The sequence below is a fragment of the Pelodiscus sinensis genome, chromosome 4 (genome assembly GCF_052426305.1).
Source record: "Pelodiscus sinensis isolate ZL-2025 chromosome 4, ASM5242630v1, whole genome shotgun sequence".
NCBI lineage: Eukaryota > Metazoa > Chordata > Testudines > Trionychidae > Pelodiscus > Pelodiscus sinensis.
In genome coordinates this window covers 126,857,999-126,870,696 of record NC_143055.1, presented here as the reverse complement: position 1 = coordinate 126,870,696, position 12,698 = coordinate 126,857,999, and positions in this window count along the sequence as shown.

The following is a 12,698-nucleotide window of genomic DNA, read 5'->3' as shown; positions in this document are numbered from 1 at the left end:
CTTTTGCCCGAGTGGGAGCAGCATAGTTTTTCCGGAAAAGCAGCCGACTTCTTACAGTAAATCGTTACTGCTTTTCCAGAAATTCAAGGGGCCAGTGTAGACAGTTCGCAGCTTATTCCGGAAAAGCGGCTGCTTTTCCGCCCGCGTCCTTCTCGGTGAGAAAAGCCTGGTCTGCTGGGGGGGATGCCCTAGCTGCGCCCCCCTCCCCAGCAGACCAGGGAGACGTGGGTGGCGGGACCGCCGAGACACGCCGCGATCCCACCGCCCGTGTCCTCCGCGGCTTTGCTCCGCATCTCCCTGGTCTTCTGGGGGCCCCCCCCAGACCAGGGAGACGCAGAGCGGCTTTTCTCGCCGCGGAGGTCCTGGGCGGCGGGACCGCCCGCGTCCTCCGCGGTGAGACAAGCCTGGTCTGCTGGGGGTGGGGGTGTGCACTAGCTGTGCCCTTCCCCCCCCCAGCAAACCAGGGAGACGCGGAGCAGCTTTTCTCGCCATGGAGGATGCGGGCGGCGGGACCGCGGCACGTCTGGGCGGTCCTCCCGCCTGCATCCTCTGCAGCGAGAAAAGCCCTGTTCGTATGTAGGGATCCAACGTAAGTCGGGGACTGCCTGTATTTTTTTTAAAAATGGCCACTGTAATATAAAATTATAATACTATTACCTAGGAGCTCTGTAGACTTTTCATCAGTAGCTCTCAAAAGAGAATGATTTCAAAGGATAGCTCCATTTGACAGATGGGGAGATGGAGGCAAAGGAAGGCTAAGTGACTTGCCTAAGGCCACCCAGCAAGGCAAAACCAGAAATTGAAATTCATGTTTTCAGACCCCACTGCCTGATCCATGATGCCATGGTGCTTTCCCTGTAAGCTTGTTGAAAAAACAGCAAAACAAGAGTCATGACATTTTTTCATCAATTTTTCTGCTAAATTTCAAAAATTCTAAAACATTTGCAAAACTATGTTTTTCAGTGAAATGGCCACAAGCCTAAAGGATTTGACTAGCTCTAGATGTAATTTATTAGCCCAAGAAGTGGCGACTTTTGGCCCGCGGCCATGAGTGAGCTACAGGAGGCCAGGCCTGCAGATGGTCAATGTAAACAAAACGTCCCGTGTTTCGCCAGTGCTGCCATTACTTGGATGGGCCGTGTGCTGAAGGTTGCCTACCCCGTACTAGTCCAAGGGAGTGAATTCTTCTTTTGTCCTTTTCCCTAAATTTTACACGCTTTCATCTTTCATTGCCTATTATTGAGACCTTTCCATTCCATACACTTGTTTCGCCCTACAAAGTTCCACGGCAGCAATGTGTTGTGCCAAAGCTCTGCTTTTACTTCTGCGGTAGAAAGTGAGCACGGCTAAATTCCTTCCTGCTCAGGAGAACAGCACTTGCAAGAGCTATTACAATGACACGTCTATAAATCACGTACTAAATGGTTTAATATTGAATATTAACATTTGCATAGATCATTTCTAAACATTTAAAACTGTTGCCATACTGAAAATCAGCCCCTCAAATCCAGTGCAAACCAGCAGGCCTTGAAAATCCTTGCAGGGCCAGTGTCAACAGTTTAGACACATATTTTGACGTTTGGATGGGAGGGAAAAAGAAAAACGAAAATCACTTTATGCCTGGTTCAGTGTCTGGATACTGCAAGACCTGGTAGCTGTTGGCACTGTGCCCAGGGAAGCATGCAACAATTTGATTAGAACAATATAAATATGATCTTCCTTTTTTCTCTGCGTAGAAGATTCCTTTGCTCTGATCAGACACTGACTCGACTGCCGTACATGTCCGGTTTCCTATGATGGTATCGATTACAATGGCTTTACAGGTAGCCCCCCGACTTGCAACACGATTGATTCCTGGGGAAGTGTCGCAAGTCAGGGGTGTGGTAACTGGAACCCGCATTTATGATAGGCATTGTGTGCCATCGTAAATGCGGGCCAAGGACAAAAGTCAGGGGTTTTCGGCCCCTTCTGCTCTTACAAAAATGGTCGTAAGTGTAGGGGGGCTGCAAGTCGGGCCATCATAACCGGAGGTTGCCTGTACGTGTATACATCCTCTCTAATCCCATTCAGCCCTTTTATCCCAGTGGAACTCAACAAACCACCAAACTAACTATAGTTAAGGATCATCTCTTCCCCCCCCTGAAATGATGCTACCTGTGGGCTATCTGTCAGGAAACTGCATCACCAGGGCTGCCCCAAGCCCCGCCCCTCGCTCCACCCGCCATCCTGCTCCCTTACCTCCCTCCCCTGAGCAACGTGGCCCAGGGCATTATGGGGGCCTGGTGTGGCAGCAGAGCTCCCCCCCCACCCACTCACCACACAGCCAGTCGAAGCCAGAGCTGTGTGCATCACTATGCAACACTTTCAGGACAGCTGTGGCTGCAGGGGGAATGTCATTAGGCAGAGCATCAAAGCAACAATTTGATTAGGATGGATGGTGCAGTAACAGCTCTCCAGTGTAATTTCTTACTATTAACGATGAAGTCTCAGGCCCATTTTGCATCTCAAAGTGGCATCAGATCTTTAAATGGCCACAATGACTCAGGATCTCAGTTTTTACATTTTATCTGAAAATAATAAGGCACAACACAGCCTTAAAGCTAGAGGCAGTTTCACTGTTGTATTTACTCCTCCGTTGTTGTTTTGTTTTTTTTTATCTCCGTTAGCATGAGAACGGAAACCATGGAATAAATCTCACAAACTTCCATGAAATCACTAGCCCACTGCACTTCTTTTAACTTGCCAATGGTGTCACTGCTGTACCATAGGATTTTGGGTTTTCCCCCCTGGAGATGCAGAGAAACGGCCATAAAAGTGTTGTTTATTATTTTGAAAGGAATAAAATGTGCAAAAATTGTACATGGCTGTTGCTGCCACTGAGGACAAGGTCTGAACAGGGAAAAATCAGTTGGTCTATTGGCCCATTTATCATCCCAGCTCATCTCTGCATGTTCTCTTACAGGAATGTCTGAAATATTCAGCCCAGAGACCAGTGATAGAAGTTGTACTTTTGCTTAACTCAGGGTTAGAACCATGAGGCTAGAGATGCAGAGATTCTAAGGGCTGGCCCTGGATACACCAGCCTCACCACAGAACTGTGGTGGGGAAATATGGCTATGTAGCATCTTTACAGATGCTAGCACTACTCAGAGCAACCTTGCCATTGCTTAGGGCCAGTAGGAGCTGTTGTAGCAACTTGAGACTTGATATCCCTCCAGCCACAGCCTGTTCTCCCAACCTGCCCCTGCCTTAGGAGGTGGAAGGGATAGTACAAAGCCATTTCATCTCTCCCATCCAGGGGACCACCGTCATGCTAGAGGTGATATTGGGACCAGGGCTGGCCTTACCATGAGGTGAACTGAGGCGGCCGCCTCAGGTGCCAGACTGTGGGGGGGCGCCCCTAGGACCCAGAGTGTAGAAAAATGTGTCTGCTGCTGGTGCAGATGTATTCTCTCTGCTCTAGAGTAGAACAGGAAGAAGGCGGAATTGAGACCTTTCAAAGTTTTGGCCCAAGCGAGAGGGCATAGGGGCATCATTTGAGCTCCCCCTCTCAGGTGCCAAAATGTTTGTATCATTCTCCACAACAACAAAAATAACATCCATTGAGTCTGCTTACAGCTTGTCCAGGACCTCCAACATTTAAAGAGAAGCTGGTTCAAGGAAGTCCTCAGATGTCTGTGCCCAAAAGTTAATTTCCGAGCCACCGTATTTAAGCAGATCCAAAAAATACTCAGATGCCACCTACTCTCCCCCGCCACACACACACTTGTATTTCATAGATGGAAACTGCTTGTCTATTTTTTGTTTAATTCAGTGATAGCGTATTTCTCCCGACAAAGAACTGACAGTGTGTTTATCAGCAGCAGATGTGCCCTGCTTTGGCTGAATTGCCAACAGATGCACTTAATCCTTTTTACAAGTGTCAGACCGTAGTTTCACCAATAGGCAAGCACCCATTGGAGAGACCTAAACGGAGGGAAAATACATGCCCACTTTGTTGTGTGGAAGGAGTGGGGGAGGGGCAAAGGGGGAAATCCTGCAAACTAATTAGCTTGGCCAACCTGAGATGTCATTTCTGATCAAGCCACTTACGGCTGCTTTCAACAAAAGATCAGATGGCGTGTATTAAACGTGTCGTCAGAAACAGCTTGCCAGAGCATAGGTCGCCGGGTCTGTGGGAAGGCCCGTTGCAGGCAGAATGGAATCGCTCTGCCTATTCAAAAATAATCCATGGGCCTGTTTAGAGCAACTCTGGGGCATTTCCAGGGAACTGATGGCTAACTGGAGTTGGTGACCCCTAGGAAACGCCGTGTGCGCCTCGGCTGCTAATGCATAAGGCACGCTTGCTGCACTTGGATGTTCATTTAGAGCCCTGTGGAGGTCAGTGAGACTCCACACAGGTGTGGCAGGTTGTCCCCACGGTTCATTGTGGAGAATCCTAGAACGCTAGAACTGGAAGGGACCTCGAGAGGTCATCAAGTCCTGTCCCCTGCCCTCACGGCAGGACCAACCACCATCTACATCATCCCTGATAGGTTCCTGGATTTCCAGCCTCCCCATCATCGTGAGTATAGTAGAGATGGGCCAAAATGGAGATTAGCTTCAGGATTGAAGAGACTTCTGGGTTTCTACCTCTGCCCCTACCCCTCTCTCTCCTCAGGCAGGAGCAGAGGCAGAAACTTTCCCTCAAGTTATTTAATTACTCCCTTCCTCCTCCCAGCCGCTCATTCCCTGCTTATCTCAGCTGATTGTCTTCCCTTTCAAGCATGGGGCAGGCAGCGGTTAACTGCTGTTTACAGAGGCCCTGTCACTGCCTGATCAGTTGCAGAGCCAGCCCACAACTTTTTGGCACTTGAGGCGGGGAACTCAAATGATGCCCCCTCGCTGCACCAGCAGCAGACACAATTTTCTAAACTCTGGGTCCTAGTGGCGCCCTCCCCCCACAGCCTGGCACCTGACGCGGCTGCCTCAGTTCACCTCATGGTAAGGCCAGCCCTGATCAGTTGATCTCCCTGTCTGTGCAGGGAGTTTTGAATCTCTGGGCCTGGCTCAGGACATAGCTGTGGGGTTGCCGCACAGCTTAGAGGGAACTTTGCACTCGATATTCTTGAGTGCGGGACAGGTAAAGTTGCTTGGTCACACACAGGTCTATGCTGAAGTGGGGAAGATAGGCCTGTTTAATTTTCTTTATCTACTCACCTATCTTGCATTTTTGTCTACCATTATCAGTTTTTACTGGAGGGAGACTTAAAACAGAAGCCAAAACAAACATCACGAGGAAAGCAACAAGATAAGGAAAAAAGAAAGGTACTTCTCAGCTGTTCTGTAGTTCCTTTTCTAGATAAGACAGACCTTTTACTTTACTGTAAATAACACCGAAGACATGTATTGCTGCAGTGTCAGCACCAACACCTTCTCTATAACTTGATATCGCATGCAGGTGTTGCTATTATTTCCCAGCTATATATATAGCTGGGAAATAATATATAGATGCAATTAGTTGTGTTTGTTGGTGACTTACAAGGAATACCTCAGTGGTGGTTTTGTCACAGGACTGATAGATAGATTAGATAGATAAAGCAGATGTGCCCTGCTTTGGCTGAATTGCCACTAAGTATCATGCATTGCTTCTTTTAATTCATCAGAAATTATGAAACAGCCGAGAAGTGCCAGTCAAAACTAGGCACTAGAAACTATGGCTTTGGTAGCATATATGGAAATTTACAAGCAGGGAACCTCCCATCATCAGCAACCCACAAGAACTAACCTCTGGCAATTACTGGACAGCATTTTCTCTTTAAAAAAAGAGTTGGGAGGTTTGCATCTCAAGATTTTAACAGCCAAGCATAATAGAGTAAGAAAGGTGTCAGGATGCATTTTATCTAGTACAACAGGATGCTGTAGGCAAAACGGTCTGAAATTTGTTGAAAAGCAGGTGACAGCCACCCAAGTAAAGAGTCTCACTTCCTTGAAGTGTGTTATGCTGTACTGTTGCTATTAATTTCACAAGCTCGGCTTGCAAGCGGGGAAACGAGTGAGTGACACAGTGCTGCTGCTGCTGCACAAAGCCTTTTTGGCTTAAGAAGTTCTTAGGCTATTTAAACATGTTGCGTGTAATCCACTTAATTGTATGTGTAAGCTTGTCAGGAGAACTTCCAGCAACAGCAAATCAATAATGCATTCAGAGAGGTGGCGGAAAGAACGGGTAATGCAGTGCTTCGTCTGCCTGAGTCCAGAGGCTGATTGGATTCCCAGTCTTGATGGCTAGGTCAGTAATTAGAACAACAGTTTCTGGATCTTTGCGTGCGGTAAGTCAGATGTGCATAGTGTGGAAGGCTGACAGCAGGTGTAGCAGAAAGTGTTAGTTTGGATTTACAAGCCCTACGGTACTACAATACTCCACTTAATATGGTCCTGGAGGAGCCTGCTTTCATCATCAGAAGGTGATGGGACCAATTCTGAGAGAACACGTTGCAATTTTCCAAGTTTAGAGCTCAAACTTGCTTTTTTTTTTTTTTTTTTTGGCTTCTGTCTATAATCCTAGGCTGTGTCTACACTGGCATGAATTTCCGGAAATGCTTAAAACAGAATAGTTTTCGTTATAAGTATTTCCGGAAAAAGAGCGTCTACATTGGCAGGCTGCTTTTCCAGAAAAACCCTTTTTCCGGAAAAGCGTCTGTGGCCAATGTAGACGCGCTTTTCCGGAAAAGAGCCCCGATCGCCATTTTTGCGATCGGGGCTTTTTTCCGGAAAAGACTACTGGGCTGTCTACACTGGCCCTTTTCCGGAACAGTGTTCCGGAATAAGGACTTATGCTCGAGCGGGAGCAGAATAGTTTTTCCGGAATAGCGGCTGATTTTGTACAGTAGAGCATCGTTGCTTTTCCGGAAATTCAAGGGCCAGTGTAGACAGCTCGCAGCGTATTCCGGAAAAGCGGCTGATTTTCCGGAATAAGTGGCCCAGTGTAGACACAGCCCTGGAGTCTTGTAGGGGAACAAGCATACTAACAGGAGGCAGTGTTCTACATTGTAGGGTGCTTGGTTCCAGGAATTAGGTTGAGACTATAAAAACTCAAAGTTGAAATTTTTCACTTTTGTGGGGCCTTATGATAAAGTTATCTTTTGAGTTGTAACTCAGAGTTGTCAGACACGAGTGGATGAAGTACAGCTAGTGAGAAAGGGGCTTTCTCTGTACTGAGAAGTAAATACAGGACTCTGTATTATGCCAATTAGGCCCCGATCCAGCAAAAAGTAGCGTGTTAGTTTAATCACATTTATTTCTGTTTTCCGGTTGAATTCATCACCTTGAGGCTGCGTCTAGACTGGCAAGTTTTTCCGCAAAAGCAGGAAAAACTTGCCAGCTGTCTACACTGGCCGCTTGAATTTGCACAAGAACACTGACAATCTAATGTAAGATTGTCAGAGTTCTTGCGCAAATACTATGCTGTTCCCGCTCGGGAAAAAGCCCTCTTGCGCAAATGTATTTTGCGCAAGAGGGCCAGTGTAGACAGCTAAAACTGTTTTGCGCAAAAAAGCCCCGATGGCGAAAATGGCGATCGGGGCTTTCTTGCGCAAAACCGCATCTAGATTGGCACGGACGCTTTTCTGCAAAAAGTGCTTTTGCGCAAAAGCGTCCATGCCAATTTAGACGCTCTTTTCCACAAATGCTTTTAACTGAAAATCTTTTCCGTTAAAAGCATTTGTGGAAAATCATGCCAGTCTAGACATAGCCTGACAGTATATCACACTCCTCTATTTGCAGTAATAACCTGTGGTTGAAATGAGAAAAAAACTTTGTGGTATTTTGACCATTCAAAAACTAAATCCTGTAACTCCTGTAACTGTAAGGATGCATGTACACTGCATCAGTAGCGTGAAATACCCTATGCAATTTGTGCTATGGAAATTGTGTAGCTTATTTCGAGTCAATTTCAAAATAGCTTATTTCGTAAATTAATTTTGAAATAGCCCGCTATTCCGAAACATCCCTTACTCATCGTGGAATGAGGTTTACAGGGACATTGGAATAGCCAGCTTGTTATATTTCAAAATACCAGGCGTGCTATTAAGATGCGGGATAGCAATTTTGGAATACCTCCAGTGTCCCAAAAAGTGCCACAGTGTAGACATAGCTTAAGTGATCTTGAGTACTCCGGCTTTAATCATTTTTGAAGAGTTTAACAGAGCTAGGCATTTGATTCCCATTGAATGTCTATGGGATTTGGGCACGTATTTCCATCCATCTTAAAATATCATGCTTAAATATTGAAAAATATTTCCCCCATTTCAAAAATAGCTGAGTATGTGCCTCTATTAAGATGTTGAGAAATTCCCCTTTTTATTATTACGTTTTTTATTTAAATACCCGACAGGGCTTAGTATATTATGCAGGCTAAAATAAGTACATCAGTTCTAAGTGTAACTGCGCTTTGCCTTGCTTTCCTGTACTGTTTTGCAGTTAAGTGACTATGGCTGGAATTGTGCAGCCGTAGGAAATGAACGTGGTCAAATCCTCACTGTTGTAAGTTGGCTGAGCTTCACTGACTTCACTGATTTATAGTTGATGAGCATCTGGCCCGAGATGTACAACTCCTAGATGAATGTTATGAAGTGCATCCCTCTTGATGCAGGTGGAAAACTCATTATTTTTAATTGAATTACATAGATGCACATTGAGAGGAAAACATACCAGTGTATCTAATAGATTTCAACAGCTGACTTGCTAATATTATGACCATTTAATGTGGGGGAGGAGGGGAAAGCTGTGAAAGAAGCACCGACGCTGCATGTTAGTCTTCTCTGTCAGTGATTAGATTATTAATGGTGGTTTTTCAAAGAAAAGTGTTTTCAGTGGCTTCGAATGCTCCCTGGAAAGTAACTTTAAAATATTATTGGGGACAAATCCTGAATTTCCTCTTTCATCTTCCAGATCAAGCTGCCGCTGATTTTTAATAAGAACTGGGTGAATGCTGTTTCTGCCTGAGTAATAACTGATTCTGCTGTACCGTGTGACAGTTTTACACAAGGTCTCATGTCAGGGTGGCCAGAAGGTAGGCTATTTGGCGGAGAATCAAGGCACCAAAGTTCTGGTTTTGGCTTTGCTCTCATCTGCTGTGTAATTCCAGCCCTGATTCCGAAAGTACTTGGGGTACCTACACCCCAGAATCAAGGGCTTGTCTATTCTATAAGGCAGTGGTTCCCCCAACGTTTTGGGGCTGCTGGGTGCCAGGGGGCGGGGCCGCTCACGCGCTGCGTGTACGGGGGCGGGGCCGCTCACAGGCCACATGACTGGGGGCGGGGCCAAGCATGCGCCGCACGCCCGAGGTCTGGGCCGCCCAGGTTCCGCGCGGCCGGGGCCAGGGCTGGGGCCGGGGCCGGGGCCGGGGCCGGCAAGGGCACGCGTGGCGCCCCCAGGGCCGGGGCCAAGGCCAGCGCCAGGGCCGGCAAGGGCACACGCGGTGCTCCCAGGGGCGTGGCCAAGGCCAACGCCGGTGCCAAGGCCAGCGCCAGAGCCGGCAAGGGCACGCGCTGCGCCCCCGGGGGCGGGGGTCAGGGTCGGCACCAGCACTCGCGGCGCACCCAGGGCCGGGGCTGGCCATGCACCCGGGGCTGGCACCTGCCGCACGCCCGGGGGCGGGGCCAGCACAGATTGCTCCGCGGGCGCACATAAAGGGTCCGGCGGGCGCCATGGCGCCCGCGGGCACCGGGTTGGGGACCACGGCTATAAGGTAATGTAGACGACAGGGTTATTTCTAAAACTAGCATGCTACATGTTTATTGGTCTGTGTAGACCCTGCTAGTGTGCACCAAAGCTTTCCTGGTGCACTCTAACATTGTCCTGTAATGTTCCAAACAGTATTTGCTTTAGTTCCAGAACTGTGAACAAATTCTTTAGTCTGTAATAATGTAAATCAGTATTTTGCCCCAACGGGTGGCTCAATAGGCTTCTCCGTTCCTCCCGGTTCTCTGCCTAATAGTAACATGCAGCAACCAAGGGCTGTGTACATGCAGATGGTAAGCCTTCAAGCTCTGCAGGAGTGAAATGCAGCTGTCAGTCTCCTGGGTGAGTAACAGGAAATTTAATTTGTTGGGTGGAAAGAGTTAAATGAACTTTAACTGAAAAGCTTGCTCTCTCCCTCTCAGGGTAGAAAATAGCCAAGGGCAACAGCGGATGACTAATGTGTAGAATATTGCAATTAGTATAGCAAGGTACTTACAGGGATCAAATTAAAAAATTCATTAACGTACGCACTTAATTAAGAAACACTTTTCGGTTTACATGATAAATTATGACACCTATTAAATCTTCTAGTACAAGCTGTAATGGCTTCTTTGCTCCCGGGCAGAGAACTATTGCCTTTGAGGTCCTTTGAACCTCCCCAAGGACCAGCAACATTAGTTACAAGTGTATTAAAAACAATGCTGCTTTTCCCGAGAAGTACAAGTTCTGCTTTATTGGAAACTAATTTAAAGTTAGGAAACTAGCTCCAGTGTTAGGAGGCGATTGCATCACAAACACGACAATGGGGTGGATGAATAAATAAAAAGTGACCTTGAAAATAATTTTTTTAAAAGGGGGAAAATAAGCCAGTGATAACCATATCATAGTGGTGACTTTCAAATGCAGGTCCTGGTCAAGCAATGTGGTGCATGAGGCAGTCTCTGCCTACACAGACCCCGCTTCCCCCCCCCCCCCCCGCCTCCAGCAAAACCCGCCCATGCTCAGGGTGCCAGTCAAGAGCATTATGTACAGGATATGGGCCTACATTTAGATCTCTCGTGCCACCAAATAGCTATTAGTTCTGCTGCTTTTCTCTCTCTCCTTTATTTATGTAGAGTTTTTGTTGTTGTTGTTTTTAAAGAAGGAAGGAATTAGTGAAAGGAAGAAGAGTCTTAAAAAAAGAAGCTGGAAATGACTCTAATTACATGTGCCTGTTGTCATGGTCCTACAGAATTTATTTTTTTTAAAGCAGATTATGACTAATGACTTCTTTTATCTAGAAGGCCCAACAGGGATAAAAGGCCCACCATGCTGGGCGTTGTGCAAACATGCTGAAACAGATGAGGTCCTTTGCCCCAAATACTGTACAATTCAAGGCCAAGGGTAAGATGCAAGGAAGTATTACTATCCAGATTTGTAAAATGCACAGCCAAGGCATGGCAAGATTAAGGGCCAGGTTTTTAAAGGTATTTAGGCACCTAAGGCTAGAGAGAGATACATAGTGGAATTTTCAAATGGGAGTTAGGTGATGACATGCTTTCGGAAAGTTCCTCTAGGTGCCTAAATACCTTTAAAAATCTGGTCCAAAGTGACGTACCCAAGGCCACTGTGAAAATTTGTGGCAAAAATGTGATACCTTCACCATAATTCCATCCATCCTCTCTGCAGACTTGTAGAGGGAGGAATATTTTTACTTCTGTAGTCAGTGTAGGTGCCTTCTGGATGAAAAGCAGTAAGAAGAGCAAATGTAACCCTTATTGCTGCAAAGAGCTACTCCGTGCTTTCCTCTGTGAGGCAGGATGGCTAATAACACAGAATGGATAGTCTGTGGGTGGCCTCAGATGTTTCTTGCATAGATAGGAAATCCGCCAGAAGTTATATCAGAACCTCATTGGTAGAGCTGTGTAGGCACCAGGATTTTTTGTTTCAGGGGAGTTTTGTGGCTTTCCCCGTTCTCCACGACACTGCACTTGTTAATTACTTCTGCGCGTAGTGAGAATACAGTCCTAGATCAGAACGGTAGCGTTTGTCCACTTTGTACAAGTGGAAGTGACTACACAAGGTACATGGCAATGGAAATCAAGCTCCTGGACAACAGAGACTTGAATTGGACATACAATATGGGATCCTACTGTGAAAGAGCATTTCCCCTCCATCTTTGTCCCCAAACCTTGCCTCAGTGATTTCAGTCCATCTGTAGCCTTTGGCGCCACACAAGGGAGGGTCACATGCTATAAGATATTTATATCTATGGGATCTGGTTAATTTTCAAAAAGACCACAGCATCCATTCCCTCTCGATTAACATTTAGGTACCTAAATGATATGGACAGATTTTGTTTCCATGGGAAGATGTTTTGTGCTGATTTCTCTTTCAAATCTGGCCGTTCCCTATAGATACCTTAACAAGAGCTGAGTGCTTCTGAAAATCGGCTCCCAACTGTGGTAGCTAAGTACTTCTCATCTATGTTATACTCCCATTGTGGATGGGAACCCTAAACTGTCTCTAAAGTTAATCCAGGTTTTTTTGCTTCATAGTGTAACATACGGAATTCTTTTAACAAATGAATTTTTAAGTTAATCTAACAAAATGCATATAATTTGTAAGTAGCTAAAACATCTGTTGTTGTTAATTAAACATTATTGGAATAAGCAAGTGACTAACACTTAGGTGAGAGACAGGAATGGTGTTTGCTTGGTAAAAAATAAGTAAATTTAGTTCTAAGTGTGGCTAATCTTTCTCCTTTCTAACTTATCTTAACCCCATAGCAAACTAGAAAGTTTTTCAGGTATTAGTATGTCAATAGTCTCCACCTTTTGTATACTGGTATAGACTATAAATTGTCTTGGGAATTTTTACAGAATCTCTTTTTTTCCTGGGAGGTGGGGTGGCAGGGGGCTTGGTCCACAGTGTATTGAAGTCTGTGGAAAGACTTGCCACTGATTTCATTGGCTTTGGATCAGCTTCTTGGTCATATA